The following is a 12,811-nucleotide window of genomic DNA, read 5'->3' on the forward strand; positions in this document are numbered from 1 at the left end:
GAACTGAAGCTTCTCAAAAGTTATTTCCATTCGAACCACATTATAAGGTGTGGTCTCCTCCTTCACCTTTGGACCTGTGTCATCTGCTTAATTCATTCCCACCTAACTGTATGTAAAGCTACTTTCTCTTCACATCCCAGGGCTTCTTTGCTCCAAAAAGGTGACCATGTCTGGCATAAGATATAGCAAGACCCATTTATTTTAAAAATAGGAATATGAGTTTTGTTGGTAATCCTCTAATTTTCAATCCAGTTTGTCCATAGTAGAGAAGACAATGTAGAATTCTAGAAATTTATTTCCCAAAACACTGTTATGTCTTGAGTTTGAATGGAATGATTTTCATGGCAATTGTAAGATCTACTGGAATACGAAGAATGACAACAACATTCATTTTTATGAGACTGACGCGCTGCCTACTGCGCTAAGGAGGCGCCTCAACATTCATTTTTAAACATTAGTCATTAGATAGCATTATAACAATTTTTATAAGTTAATACAAAGAAAGAGACACCAAAAAATTTGAGACCAACATATTTTTTTTTCTCTTTTATGACAGCTAAACAACCAATAAGTGGAAGAAAAGAGCTGTTAACCAAGGTTATCTTAGAGTTTATCTAACATGACACACAGCTCTATATGCAAAGACTACGGTAAAGCAATGTTCTGTAGGGGCCAAGGGCAGGCTGTCCCAAGAAGGGACACTGGCATGAAAACTTCCGGGGGTTAAAGCAATTGACATACTATAGGCCCAAGAGAATAAAAAAAAATCTTTTTTATTTACATTTATTTATTCTTTCAGAAACAGAGTGAGACAAAGCATGAGCAGGGGAGGGACAGAGAGAAGGAGACACAGAATCTGAAGCAGGCTCCAGGCTCTGAGCAAGCCGTCAGCCCAGAGGCTTATGTGGGGCTCAGAGCCTGATGCAGGGCTCGAACCCATGAATTGTGAGATCATGACCTGAGCCAAAGTGGGACGCTCAACCGACTGAGCCACCCAGGCGCCCCAAGAGAATTTTTAAAAAGTAAGTTACATGCTCAGTGTGGAGCCAAATGTGGGGCTTGAACTCAAGACCAGGAAATCAAGACCTGAACAGAGATCAAGAGTCAGATGTTCAACTGACTGAGCCACACAGATGCCCCCCACCGCACCCCAAAGAAACTTCTGCCCCTCTCTTAACTATACAGAAGAATAAAAACTTGGGGTCGTTCACAGAGTATTATTACCAGAGATAAATTTTATCTGAGTCACCCATTTGTGTGAAAAGGCAAACATCTAATTACCAAAAATCTGCTCTTCGTATCGCCCTGTGAAGGGCATTTCTCCACCTCAAAGCCCCAGACCCTCCTCCTTACTTCAGGATGACATGTATACCTCAATTTGCTTGACTCTTTTTGGGATTTCCATGTCTGTGAGGGTTTCTTGTACTTATAAAACTTAATTTGCCCTCCTCCTGTTAATCTGTCTCATTTCAATTGGATTCTTAGTCTAGCTGGAAGGTCCTTGAAGGGGATAGAAATTTGTGCTCCCTAACAGTATTAACACCAAATTGATCTAATGAAGCCAGCATTGATCTTGTCAGTTCAGATGAAAAAATGCACACTTCACGTCATATTGCATGGCCATACCAGACGGGGAACATGTAGCCCAGACTCAAGATATAGGAAGGTAACCCCACTAGTTTACAAATAGTTATTCAATACAACACTATAACTACCGCATGTACCTAATTGAACCTCTAATATAAAGAAGAAAGATACGTTTGTGGGTCTAGTTCTGGGGTTTCTATTCTATTCCATTGGTCTGTGTGTCTGTTTTTTTGCCAATACCATGCTGTCTTGTGATTACAGCTTTGTAGTAGAGGCTAAAGTCTGGGATTGTGATGCCTCCTGCTTTGGTCTTCTTCAAAATTCCTTTGGCTATTCGGGGCCTTTTGTGGTTCCATATGAATTTTAGGATTGCTTGTTCTAATTTCGAGAAGAATGCTGGTGCAATTTTGATTGGGATTGCATTGAATGTGTAGATAGCTTTGGGTAGTATTGACATTTTGACAATATTTATTTTTCCAATCCATGAGCAGGGAATGTCTTTCCATTTCTTTAAATCTTCTTCAATTACCTTCATAAGCTTTCTATAGTTTTTAGCATACAGATCCTTTACATCTTTGGTTAGATTTATTCCTAGGTATTTTATGCTTGTTGGTGCAATTGTGAATGGGATCATTTTCTTTATTTGTCTTTCTGTTGCTTCATTGTTAGTGTATAAGAATGCAACTGATTTCTGTACATTGATTTTGTATCCTGCAACTTTGCTGAATTCATGTATCAGTTCTAGCAGACTTTTGGTGGAGTCTATCGGATTTTCCATGTATAATATCATGTCATCTGCAAAAAGCGAAAGCTTGACTTTATCTTTGCCAATTTTGATGCCTTTGATTTCCTTTTGTTGTCTGATTGCTGATGCTAGAACTTCCAGCACTATGTTAAACAACAGCGGTGAGAGTGGGCATCCCTGTCGTGTTCCTGATCTCAGGGAAAAAGCTCTCAGTTTTTCCCCGTTGAGGATGATGTTAGCTGTGGGCTTTTCATAAATGGCTTTTATGATCTTTAAGCACTTGTACCCCAATGTTCATAGCAGCACTCTCAACAATAGCCAAATTATGGAAAGAGCCTAAATGTCCATCAACTGATGAATGGATAAAGAAATTGTGGTATATATACACAATGGAATACTATGTGGCAATGAGAAAAAATGAAATATGGCCTTTTGTAGCAACGTGGATGGAACTGGAGAGTGTGATGCTAAGTGAAATAAGCCATACAGAGAAAGACAGATACCATATGGTTTCACTCTTATGTGGATCCTGAGAAACTTAACAGGAACCCATGGGGGAGGGGAAGGAAAAAAAAAAAAAAAAAGGACGTTAGAGTGGGAGAGAGCCAAAGCATAAGAGACTGTTAAAAACTGAGAACAAACTGAGGGTTGATGGGGGGTGGGAGGGAGGGGAGGGTGGGTGATGGGTATTGAGGAGGGCACCTTTTGGGATGAGCACTGGGTGTTGTATGGAAACCAATTTGTCAATAAATTTCATATATTAAAAAAAAAAAAAGAAGAAAGATATTTTTCTGACTCAAAGGCTTTTGAGATGGAATACATCTGTGGGGTATCAGGTAAAGTGGCAGCAGAAGTTATCAAGTAACGTATGCTAACATGGCCTCATGGATCTCCAATCAACGACATCCACCTTCTCAGTGATATTGAACCAAACCATGCCCTTGAGCTTTCTAAGCAATAGAAATGGATAATAAACTAAATCAGAGTTTCAGGCAAGGTTTCTTTGGGGATTATGCTTGAGAAGAAGGGAGAAAGCACAAAGGAAAGTGTCCTCAGTGAGACTCCCCAAGTAGAGGTCAGGGAGAGTCCATCATGGCAGACCCTGGTTTGGTCCAGTCTTTGCCAGTGTTCATAGTAAGCATCCTCCGAATTACTGCAACACAAACTATTCAATAGGCAGAGAGTTTTAGCTTGCTTTCTTTTCTTTTCTTTTATCTTGGCAGCCAAAGAGTGCTGGATTTCATGGCCAGTGTTGAGGAGGCATGAGTCTAATCTCTGCTGTATCTTGTCAGAAGAAGGCTTGAACTCAGCTTTCCCCTTATAAACTTTCACTTGCAAGCCACTGGGGACTTTAGGACTCTTGAACATTAATTTCTCCTTCTCCTGGGTGGGGCCACACAAATAGCTTAAATTGGTTCCCTGCAAGAGCTCAGTGTATGATTTTATTGGCATACTGTGCACGGTGCACAAACTCTCATTTGCTTTGGGTACTATTTTGGTGTGCATAAAGGGAACCCAGTCCCATGTACATGTTCTGCCCATGATTGTTTGACCCCTGGACAGTGGGAGCATCTCAAGGTCCCATCCAGCAGCTGACCAGATCTTGTTGGCCTATGGCACTTTATTTTTTTTTATTTTTGAGAGATCACTATAATTATTCTTTTTTCTTTTTCCCAGTTTCATCTTAGAAGTGTATGCAATTTCTGTTATCTGTAATGAGCTAAGGACAATACATGTGTTCAAATTCACCTTATTTGAAAAGGCACTGAAGGATGATGGAAGGCTGAATTCTAACTGTAGATATTTTTGTTTTTTGTAACATAGCATTTTCTAATCTGCTTAAATCCAGAGAGATTTTTATTACACAATCTTATTTGCATCTCAATAAAATATTATATATATAACAATACAGGTGAAGAAACAAGAGCTTAGTATGTAGTGAAATAAATATTAGATACACAAAGCACATATAGTGAAAAATGGGTCACAATAAAGTGGATACATTATTTTGCTCAGCCATTAAAGAAAGCCCTTGACATGTCCAATTTCACACAATCAAAATTTTCAATCTTGCTGATTTTAAGCAAAACACAAAACAAGTAAAGATCACAGGGCTGACTTTCAGAGGTACCAGCATAACTTATTACAGTGATCAATTTGGAAAACAGTAGGGACCAGTAAATCACTGCATGAAAGAGTGAATGAAGTCCTTTTTCCTTAGTGTCAGCAGGTAGGATTATTATGTTTCTTAGATTTTCTTCAAAGGACTTCTCATTTTCTCAGATATTCAAGAGAAATATATTGCACCTCTGAGCCCTGCACAAGGATGTATGTGTTTTGCTCTTGAATATAGAAGACTGATGATCGCTTCTCGGCCTTTTGGCTAAGATCAAGTGTAGAAGACTGATGAGTACCAAAAATTTATTTTATAGGCTTTTACAGTCTGGATAGTATTGGCCTGAAGTGTATAACTGCCCAGCCTGTATAATGCTGGATATTAAAAATGGATTCAAGAGAAACTACTAGAAAATGCTGACGTATTATAAATACAGTTGTTATTTTAATATATCCCAGAACCAGAAGTAATGCATTTATAAAGCAAGGAGTTTTTTAGGACTGTAGTATTTGTGACCCTTTTCTGATATTAGACACATCACAAATGTCACCTGCTCAAGACTCTGCATTTGGTTTCAAACAACAAAGCTATACATAAGCAAATATAAGTCGAAAGCAACTGTTACATTTTAGGCACAGAATAACATTTAGAATTAAGCTATCATGAACACACACAACACACACACACACAAGAGGAGTTTAAAAATATTGAGCATATCAAAAAGTTAGCTGTAAGACGACTATGAAGTAAAATGCGAAATGACTCAAGTATGGTTCTTTCATTTTGCAATGAGAGAAATTAAGCCTCTTGCTGGGAAAACCTTTCTTGGTAAATAACTTAGGACACACCAGAGAAATTTCTTATTACTTGGCTGCAGTTTCATCATAAACTCATTTTGGTGAGGACTAGTCCTTTTCTGGTTATAAAAGTTTACAGAATCTGAGAGGTCTTATGGTTCTGGATCTGTGATTATATTAAAATTTTTTGTTTTTGTCTTTTTTTTTTTCTGTTTTGGCTAGCAATGGGAAATGAAATTTCTGATCTAGCTCTCCATGTGCAGTCCATTAGGCTGTATGTTACACAATAAGCTGGTGTTCAGTTAGGACTCTAATAAAGGATGATCATTTTCCTTTGGAATACTGCATGGCCACAATACACTTTAGAGTCAGGAAAGCACAGATTATTGGTCTGTGGCAGAAATGACTCTTCTTCTTAGAATTTTAAAATTCTTCACAGTGTTGTCAATGTAAATGCTTGATGCATTCTGTACATGAGATTCTGAATGAATCCCAAGACAAAGGACATTAGCTCTTCTCATTAGACAGGGGCAGAGTCAACAGCACCCAGCAGCCATCCCACAGGGATTCCCATTCACCACACAAATAATTTAGTTGCTCTCTCAGGGAAAGCATCAAAGAATCAGCCACTTAACATGCTGAGCACTTTGAATTTAGGCAGGCTAAGTCCAGAGAAATATACAAAATACACAAAATACAATCAACCAACTCCAGGGCGACATCTGCAGGAGGAAGGTCACTCTAGCAATTCATTCACAGCTGAGACCCCTTAGATTGTGCTGAGCATTTAAACCCACTAGGATGGAAAATAAACCATCACAATGGAGAAAAAGGATGGAGAACCACTTTCCAACAATCTAGTGGGATCGTTTAACACACATGGACGACATATTTGCAAATACCTAAATAAATAGAAAATTATACTAAGGATGATTTTTAAAAGTTTCTTTGAAATGTTTTTTGAGAGAGGCAGAGACAGAGGTAGAGAGAGAATCCCGAGCAGGCTCCACACTCAGCATGAAGTGCAACCTAGGCCTTAATTTCTCGCTCATGACATCATGACCTGAACCAAAATCAAGAGTTGGATGCTTAACCGATTGAGCCACCCAGGCACCCCTACACTAAGGATGATTTGAATGGTCAAAGAGAACCCTTGAAATACATAATTTGTGTATTTATACATCCACTTCCAGAGAGCCATCTACTCAACTAAACAAATCGAGTGAAATGCATATTTTGACTGCTACTTAGAAGCTTTTAAAGAAAACACTGACAAGATAGTATCCACACAGGAAAAAAATAAGGAACCTTCTGAAATAGTGACAAAAACTGAGCTCAAAAATATCAACTCCTCTAGAAGACTTCCTACTGCTCCACCATGTTTTTATACTTTTTATACTTGAAATGGGATGCCAGGAATGAGGTATTAAAGTCAAATCCCCTGTCAAGAACAAGGATTCTTGTCACCTCAAAGATCCTTCTAGCTGGACCTGGAATCAAATTGATGTGGCACAGATTGACAGGAGAAAATCAAATTTAATAAGTGTATATACAGGGAATCCACATAAACATGGAAATTCCAAAGTCTGTCAGGCAAGATGAGGTACATATGTCAGCCTGAACTAAATAAAAAGGGGTGGAGGCCTGGAGCTTCCTGGAAAGAAATGCATTTCACAGGATGATAGGAAGAGCACAAATTTCATAATTAGATGATTGTCCTACCTCACAGAGGTAGGTCACTGAGATAAACTTTGGCTCTGTTAGTAACTCTTACTCTGGGAAATATACCTCAATTTAGATTCTTCTGTATGGTTAAGGAAGGGATAGTAAGGTTCTCTTGACCCTGCAGGTTCTCAAGTACCTTCATCTCAAATTATCCACAGGACACTGTGGCATATTGTGGCAGTAGGAGGTGGAAAGGCTGTCCTAAACCCCTTCCATTCCCCCCATATGGAATTTCCTTGGGAGTTTCATGTAGTAAAAGTTGATGTGATAGATTCTTTCATGTCAATGATCTAGCATTTTAATCATGACAATAGATACGTTAGTCAAACTCATTTTAGGAGGCAACGAGATAGGTATATTTTCCAAGTTAGCCCTGTGGTTCAAGTAATTTTAATAAATGATGCATTTATATGAAAACAAACCAAGAACATTAGATCAACAGTTAACCCAGTTTCTGACTTCTAAGGGTAACCAGTAGAGCAGATATCTAGATGTCAGACCTGAACCATCTTCAGATACAGTGAAGGCAGGCAGGGGCAACCTGACAAATCTTCCTGGTATAGTTCAAATGTCTCTGGCAATATAGACTAATGCTGTCTATATTTGAGCTATTACAGCAATTTCTTTAAAAATTTAAAAAAAAAATTTTTTTTTTTTTTTGAGAGAGTGAGAGCAAGCCAGGGAAGGGCAGAGAGAGGAGGAAACACAGAATCTGAAACAGGCTTCAGGCTCTAGGCTGTCAGCACAGAGCCCGATGTGGGGCTTGAACTCACAAACCATGAGATCATGACCTGAGATGAAGTCAGACGCTTAACTGACTGAGCCACCCAGGTGACCCTGTTATGGCAATTTCTTTACATAAAATTACATATATTAAAGTTTTCAGAGCTTCAGGAAAAAAGACAGTTTTAGTTCTCAAATGATTCCAAGTCAGAAAGGTAGGAGACAGGGGTGCCTGGGGAGCTCAGTTGGTTAAGCATCCGACTTTGGCTCAGGTCATGATCTCGTAGTTAGTGAGTTTGAGCCCTGTGTTGGGCTCTGTGCTGACAGCTCAGAGCCTAGAGCCTGCTTCTAATTCTGTCTCTATCTCTCTGCTCCTCCCCTACTCACACTCTGTCTCTCTCTTAAAAATAAACATTAAAAAATTAAAAAAAAACACAGGAGACAAATCAAATGTTACTTTGGGGGGTTCCACATGGGTGGCTCAGTTCATTAAGCATCTGACTCTTGTCTTTGGTTCTTGACTTTGGTTCAGGTCATCATCTCACTCTTCCTGGGATGGAGCCCTGCTTTGGGTTCTGTGCTGACAGCGGAGAGCTTGCATGGTAACCTCTCTCCCTCTCTCTCTGTCCCTCCCTCACTCCTGCACTCACTCGAAATAAATAACCAAATATATTTTTTTAAATGTTACTTGGGGATTTGTAGCCAGGCATTGGAGGACACTAGAAGAAATCGGGATCTCATCCAGTTTATGATGAATAGTATTGAAATCTATTATCTACAGAGAGGTGTTATTGAAACATTTTTCTGGGTAACAACCCCTATTCTTAACAAACATAGTCAAATAAACACTAATTTGGTTGCAAACTAAATTTAAGAAAAAACAACAACAACATAGCCTGCTTATTTACGTAAGTGCAGCAGAAACAGATGTTTGACCTATAGAGATTCTTTAAAACCAGCTTTATGGGAACTTTTCATAAGGAATCACTAGGTTGAATTTTTTTTTTAAGTTCGTTTATTTGAGAGACAGCATGAGTGGGGGAGGGGGGGGAGAGAGAGAGAGAGAGAGAGAGAGAGAGAATCCCAATCAAGCTCAGTGCTCACAGTACAGAGCCTGATGTGGGACTTGAACTGAGGAAACCATGAGATCATGACCTGAGTGAAAACCAAGAGTGCGATGCTTTACTGACTGAGCTACCCAGGTGCCCCTAGACTGAACTTATAATAGCCTCTCAAGGGCAGAAGTCCAGCCAAACACTTGCCATCAGACTTTGCCTGCAACACCTGTAGATTTGGGTGAATTCCTGTATTCTTTTTTTTTTTTTTTTTTAATTTTTTTTTTTCAACGTTTATTTATTTTGGGGACAGAGAGAGACAGAGCATGAACGGGGGAGGGGCAGAGAGAGAGGGAGACACAGAATCGGAAACAGGCTCCAGGCTCTGAGCCATCAGCCCAGAGCCCGACGCGGGGCTCGAACTCCCGGACCGCGAGATCGTGACCTGGCTGAAGTCGGACGCTTAACCGACTGCGCCACCCAGGCGCCCCACCTGTATTCTTGAGGTTCCAAAATATCCCAAAGTTAGTGAACCTACTAGGAAATGATGTTCTCGATTCACCTGGTAAGGCTGCTGGGAATTCTGTATCATTCTCTGTATCATGAGCAAGGTATCATGCTCATACTTCCAAGGGGGCTTTATTAGGTCCATGAAGTCAATCAGAGATCCTTATAGCTGTCTCCTCATATCTGAGTCTATTCAGGTCTTTCTCAGCTATGATATTCTAGTCAAAGTCTTGGTTACCTAACAGTGTTTCCAACTGCATCTTGTCATAATGAGAACAGATTCATATTGAAATATGGAAATACATATATTGGCATAAAAGTATAAGAATAGTCACTGAGAGGTTTTGAATTCTAAAAGAACCAGGTAGGAAAGATGAATTTTTCAATTTGTTTACCAACGTATATTTCTTTCAGTTGCAAGTCAGAAAGATACCCTTAATCTGTAAAAACAGAACATTTTAAGGTTCTTATTTAAATTCCAGTTAACATGCAGTGTTAGTTTCAGGTGTACAGTATAGTGATTCAATATTCCATGGAACACTGAGTGCTCAACAGAAGGGCATCCTGATTCCCCATCACTTATTTAACCCATCTGCGTACCCATGTCCACCCTGGTAACCATCACTTTGTTCTCTATAATTAAGCATCTGTTTCTCGGTTTGTCTCTTTTTTCTTTCCCGTTGCTCATTTGTTTTGTTTCTTGAATTCCACATGAGTGAAATCATAGGTTGTCTTTGTCAGATTTATTTAGCATAACGCTCTGTAGCGCCACCCATTCATTGCACGTGAAAGATTTCATTCCTTTTTTATAGCCTATTAACGTTCCATTATATACACACCAAATTGTCTTTATTAATTCAGAAGTCAAGGAACACTTGTGCTGGACTGTTTGAATCAGAAGGGCTCACTGCCTCTCACCGTGAAACTGCTGCTCCAACAAATCTGAGCCATGGACAGAGCAAGAGTCCAGGACTATACTCATCGTGGGGCTGACTGGTGACAGGAAGGTCCCTCCCAGCAATGAATTATCATTCCTGAAAGGTCACCCATCTACCCTGGACCTAACCTTAATTGAGGTTATATGCCAGGGACATTAGTGCTTGGGTACAACCACAGCACAGGTCCTACTAATCCTGCCTATGACAGTGTCCAGAAGTCTTCTTCATTTCCAAAATCTACTCCACCATGTGACATTTTAGAGCTATGCCCAAAACGTTTGCATCATCTAATACCCCTCCTCCATCTACTGCCACTGACCTAGCCTGGGAAAACCAGTAATCCTTGTCATCTGACAGCTTCTGGGCCTCAGTAAGACAAAGGAATTCAGTGCAATCATGAAGATAAAGGAGGACACCCCCAATCTTCAGAAACCCACCACATTTGCCAATTCCCTATCTCCATGACATTTATGCATCCAGTGGCCCAGTGACACCACCAACAGCTGCCTAAGACTTTGGGTGACTAAAGAGAGCCACCTCCAGTTACCTCCCTGCCTTGGAAAGAGTTCTTCATGTTTTCTTTTAATAGGTCTTGTCTTTCTCTCTAAGGATGATGACATCATCACGTTTTACTTATGTTCCCATCCCACATCCCAGTGTTACGTGTCTGAATTCCATTGGCTTTACATCTCTAATCTCAATTAAGCAGTTATTGAGGACACAGAAGAATGTTTGTGATATCTATGTAGCTGGAACCAAAAGTGAAGAAAAACAGAACTGGAGATCTGGAGATAATTAGGAAATAAAGCAAATAGAAATTATTTTTCGAAATCCAGAGAGTCAGTTGTGCAACCCCAGACAGGTGTCCTCCTCCATATGAAGAATTCATCATGCTAATTCTTCACCTTGTATAGTTTCTATGTCTTACCTGGGCTACAATACAACTACTCCTGGAATATGTTTCTCCTACTGATGGTGTATCTGTTACACACCCAGCATTGTCAAAACTACAGGCTATACAAAGTAGTTGCCTGATAGCAGTATCAGAGTACTTTAGCTAAAAGGTCAACCGTATCCCCTATATAATCTGTAATGTATCCATAATAATATCACAGTATTCACAAAGAGGAGAAAGCGGTACATAGATAAAACAAAGGGAAAATAATGACACATTATTTGAACCTTAAGGCCCCAGAGAAAATGGGTTACTAGGTATGTTATGCCGTTGCGATACCAAATAAGTAATAGATTCCATCAGTTACTTACAACCTTAAGTAAAAGGAGACAGGTTGACATTAGTGGTGCAATCACACTTCATTCATTACACATCCATGTTTAACACGTTAAAAACCATTACATTTTACTAATGAAAATTTATTAAGTTCACACATAGACTACTTTATGCATCTCAAATCCACTCTACTGAACAAATTCTTGTTCAACACACAGAATAAAAACATTAAAAAAGCATTCATGTGCTGACATAATGACAAGGGAGTAGTGATTTCCCTAAGTGTCAGGCTGGAGGTAATTGTTGAGAGATGTGGATGTACAATTTATGACATTTGGGGGAAGAATTAGCTAGGCTCTGGCTGCCATCTGTGAAGATGTCTTCATTGCAGCCACATCAACTCATGTACTCTATTGCTGTTACAAAGATCTATCAGTTCACTGGACTGCCACCTCTTTTGCCTTTAAGACCATTGAGTAAAACATTTTATTTCTAATCTTCAGGCAGTTATTTAGTATTAATAAACGGAGAAGAATGGTGTTCTGAACACCTATTTCACGATAACTTACATCAATGTTAAAACCACAAGGGCATCTCCATTTAGGTTTTTTTTCGTAGCTTGTATATCATATTATCCTTTATCCATGGCAAATTACATATGCATGAGTCCCATCTAATGAAAAAGGGCATCTCACATCTTCTGCTGATGCAGCAACAATCAGCCACAGAGTTTCACACACCCACTAGGAATAAATGAGTATTCTGAGGTGATTTGAGAGTAGAAATACATTAATATTTGCTAGTCACAAATTCCAAATAGGGTTAATGAAAAAAAGGACTTAGAGAAATTAATTATACCTATGCAAAAATCCATCCACTAAATCTTTTGAAACATTAGAGCATATCTGTTTTCTACGTATTTAACTTTGTGTTATTCAATATAAGTATTTTGATGTAATGTCTGAATAGAGTGACTAATGTCCTACTTTCTACTTGATCTCTGTAACATTTACTGACATTTGATGCTCCATTAAATACTTTTCTAGATCTTTTTTTTTCAATATATGAAATTTATTGGCAAATTGGTTTCCATACAACACCCAGTGCTCATCCCAAAAGGTGCCCTCCTCAATACCCATCACCCACCCCCCCCCTCCCTCCCACCCCCCATCAGCCCTCAGTTTGTTCTCAGTTTTTAAGAGTCTCTTATGCTTTGGCTCTCTCCCACTCTAACCTCTTTTTTTTGTTTGTTTGTTTGTTTGTTTTCCTTCCCCTCCCCCATGGGTTTCTGTTAAGTTTCTCAGGATCCACATAAGAGTGAAACCATATGGTATCTGTCTTTCTCTCTATGGCTTATTTCACTTAGCATCACACTCTCCAGTTCCAT

The 12,811-nt window shown here is 39.3% G+C and overlaps 1 pseudogene; it reads left to right on the forward strand.

The window, feature by feature from the left end:
• The first annotated feature begins 4,695 nt into the window (after nt 1-4,695).
• Nucleotides 4,696-4,833, forward strand: LOC124511970 (uncharacterized; annotated as a pseudogene).
• The last annotated feature ends 7,978 nt before the right edge of the window (nt 4,834-12,811 follow it).

Source organism: Lynx rufus, unplaced genomic scaffold (genome assembly GCF_022079265.1).
Source record: "Lynx rufus isolate CCGP_SWC_20201006 ecotype Redwood Valley unplaced genomic scaffold, mLynRuf1.p SCAF_16, whole genome shotgun sequence".
Taxonomy (NCBI): domain Eukaryota; kingdom Metazoa; phylum Chordata; class Mammalia; order Carnivora; family Felidae; genus Lynx; species Lynx rufus.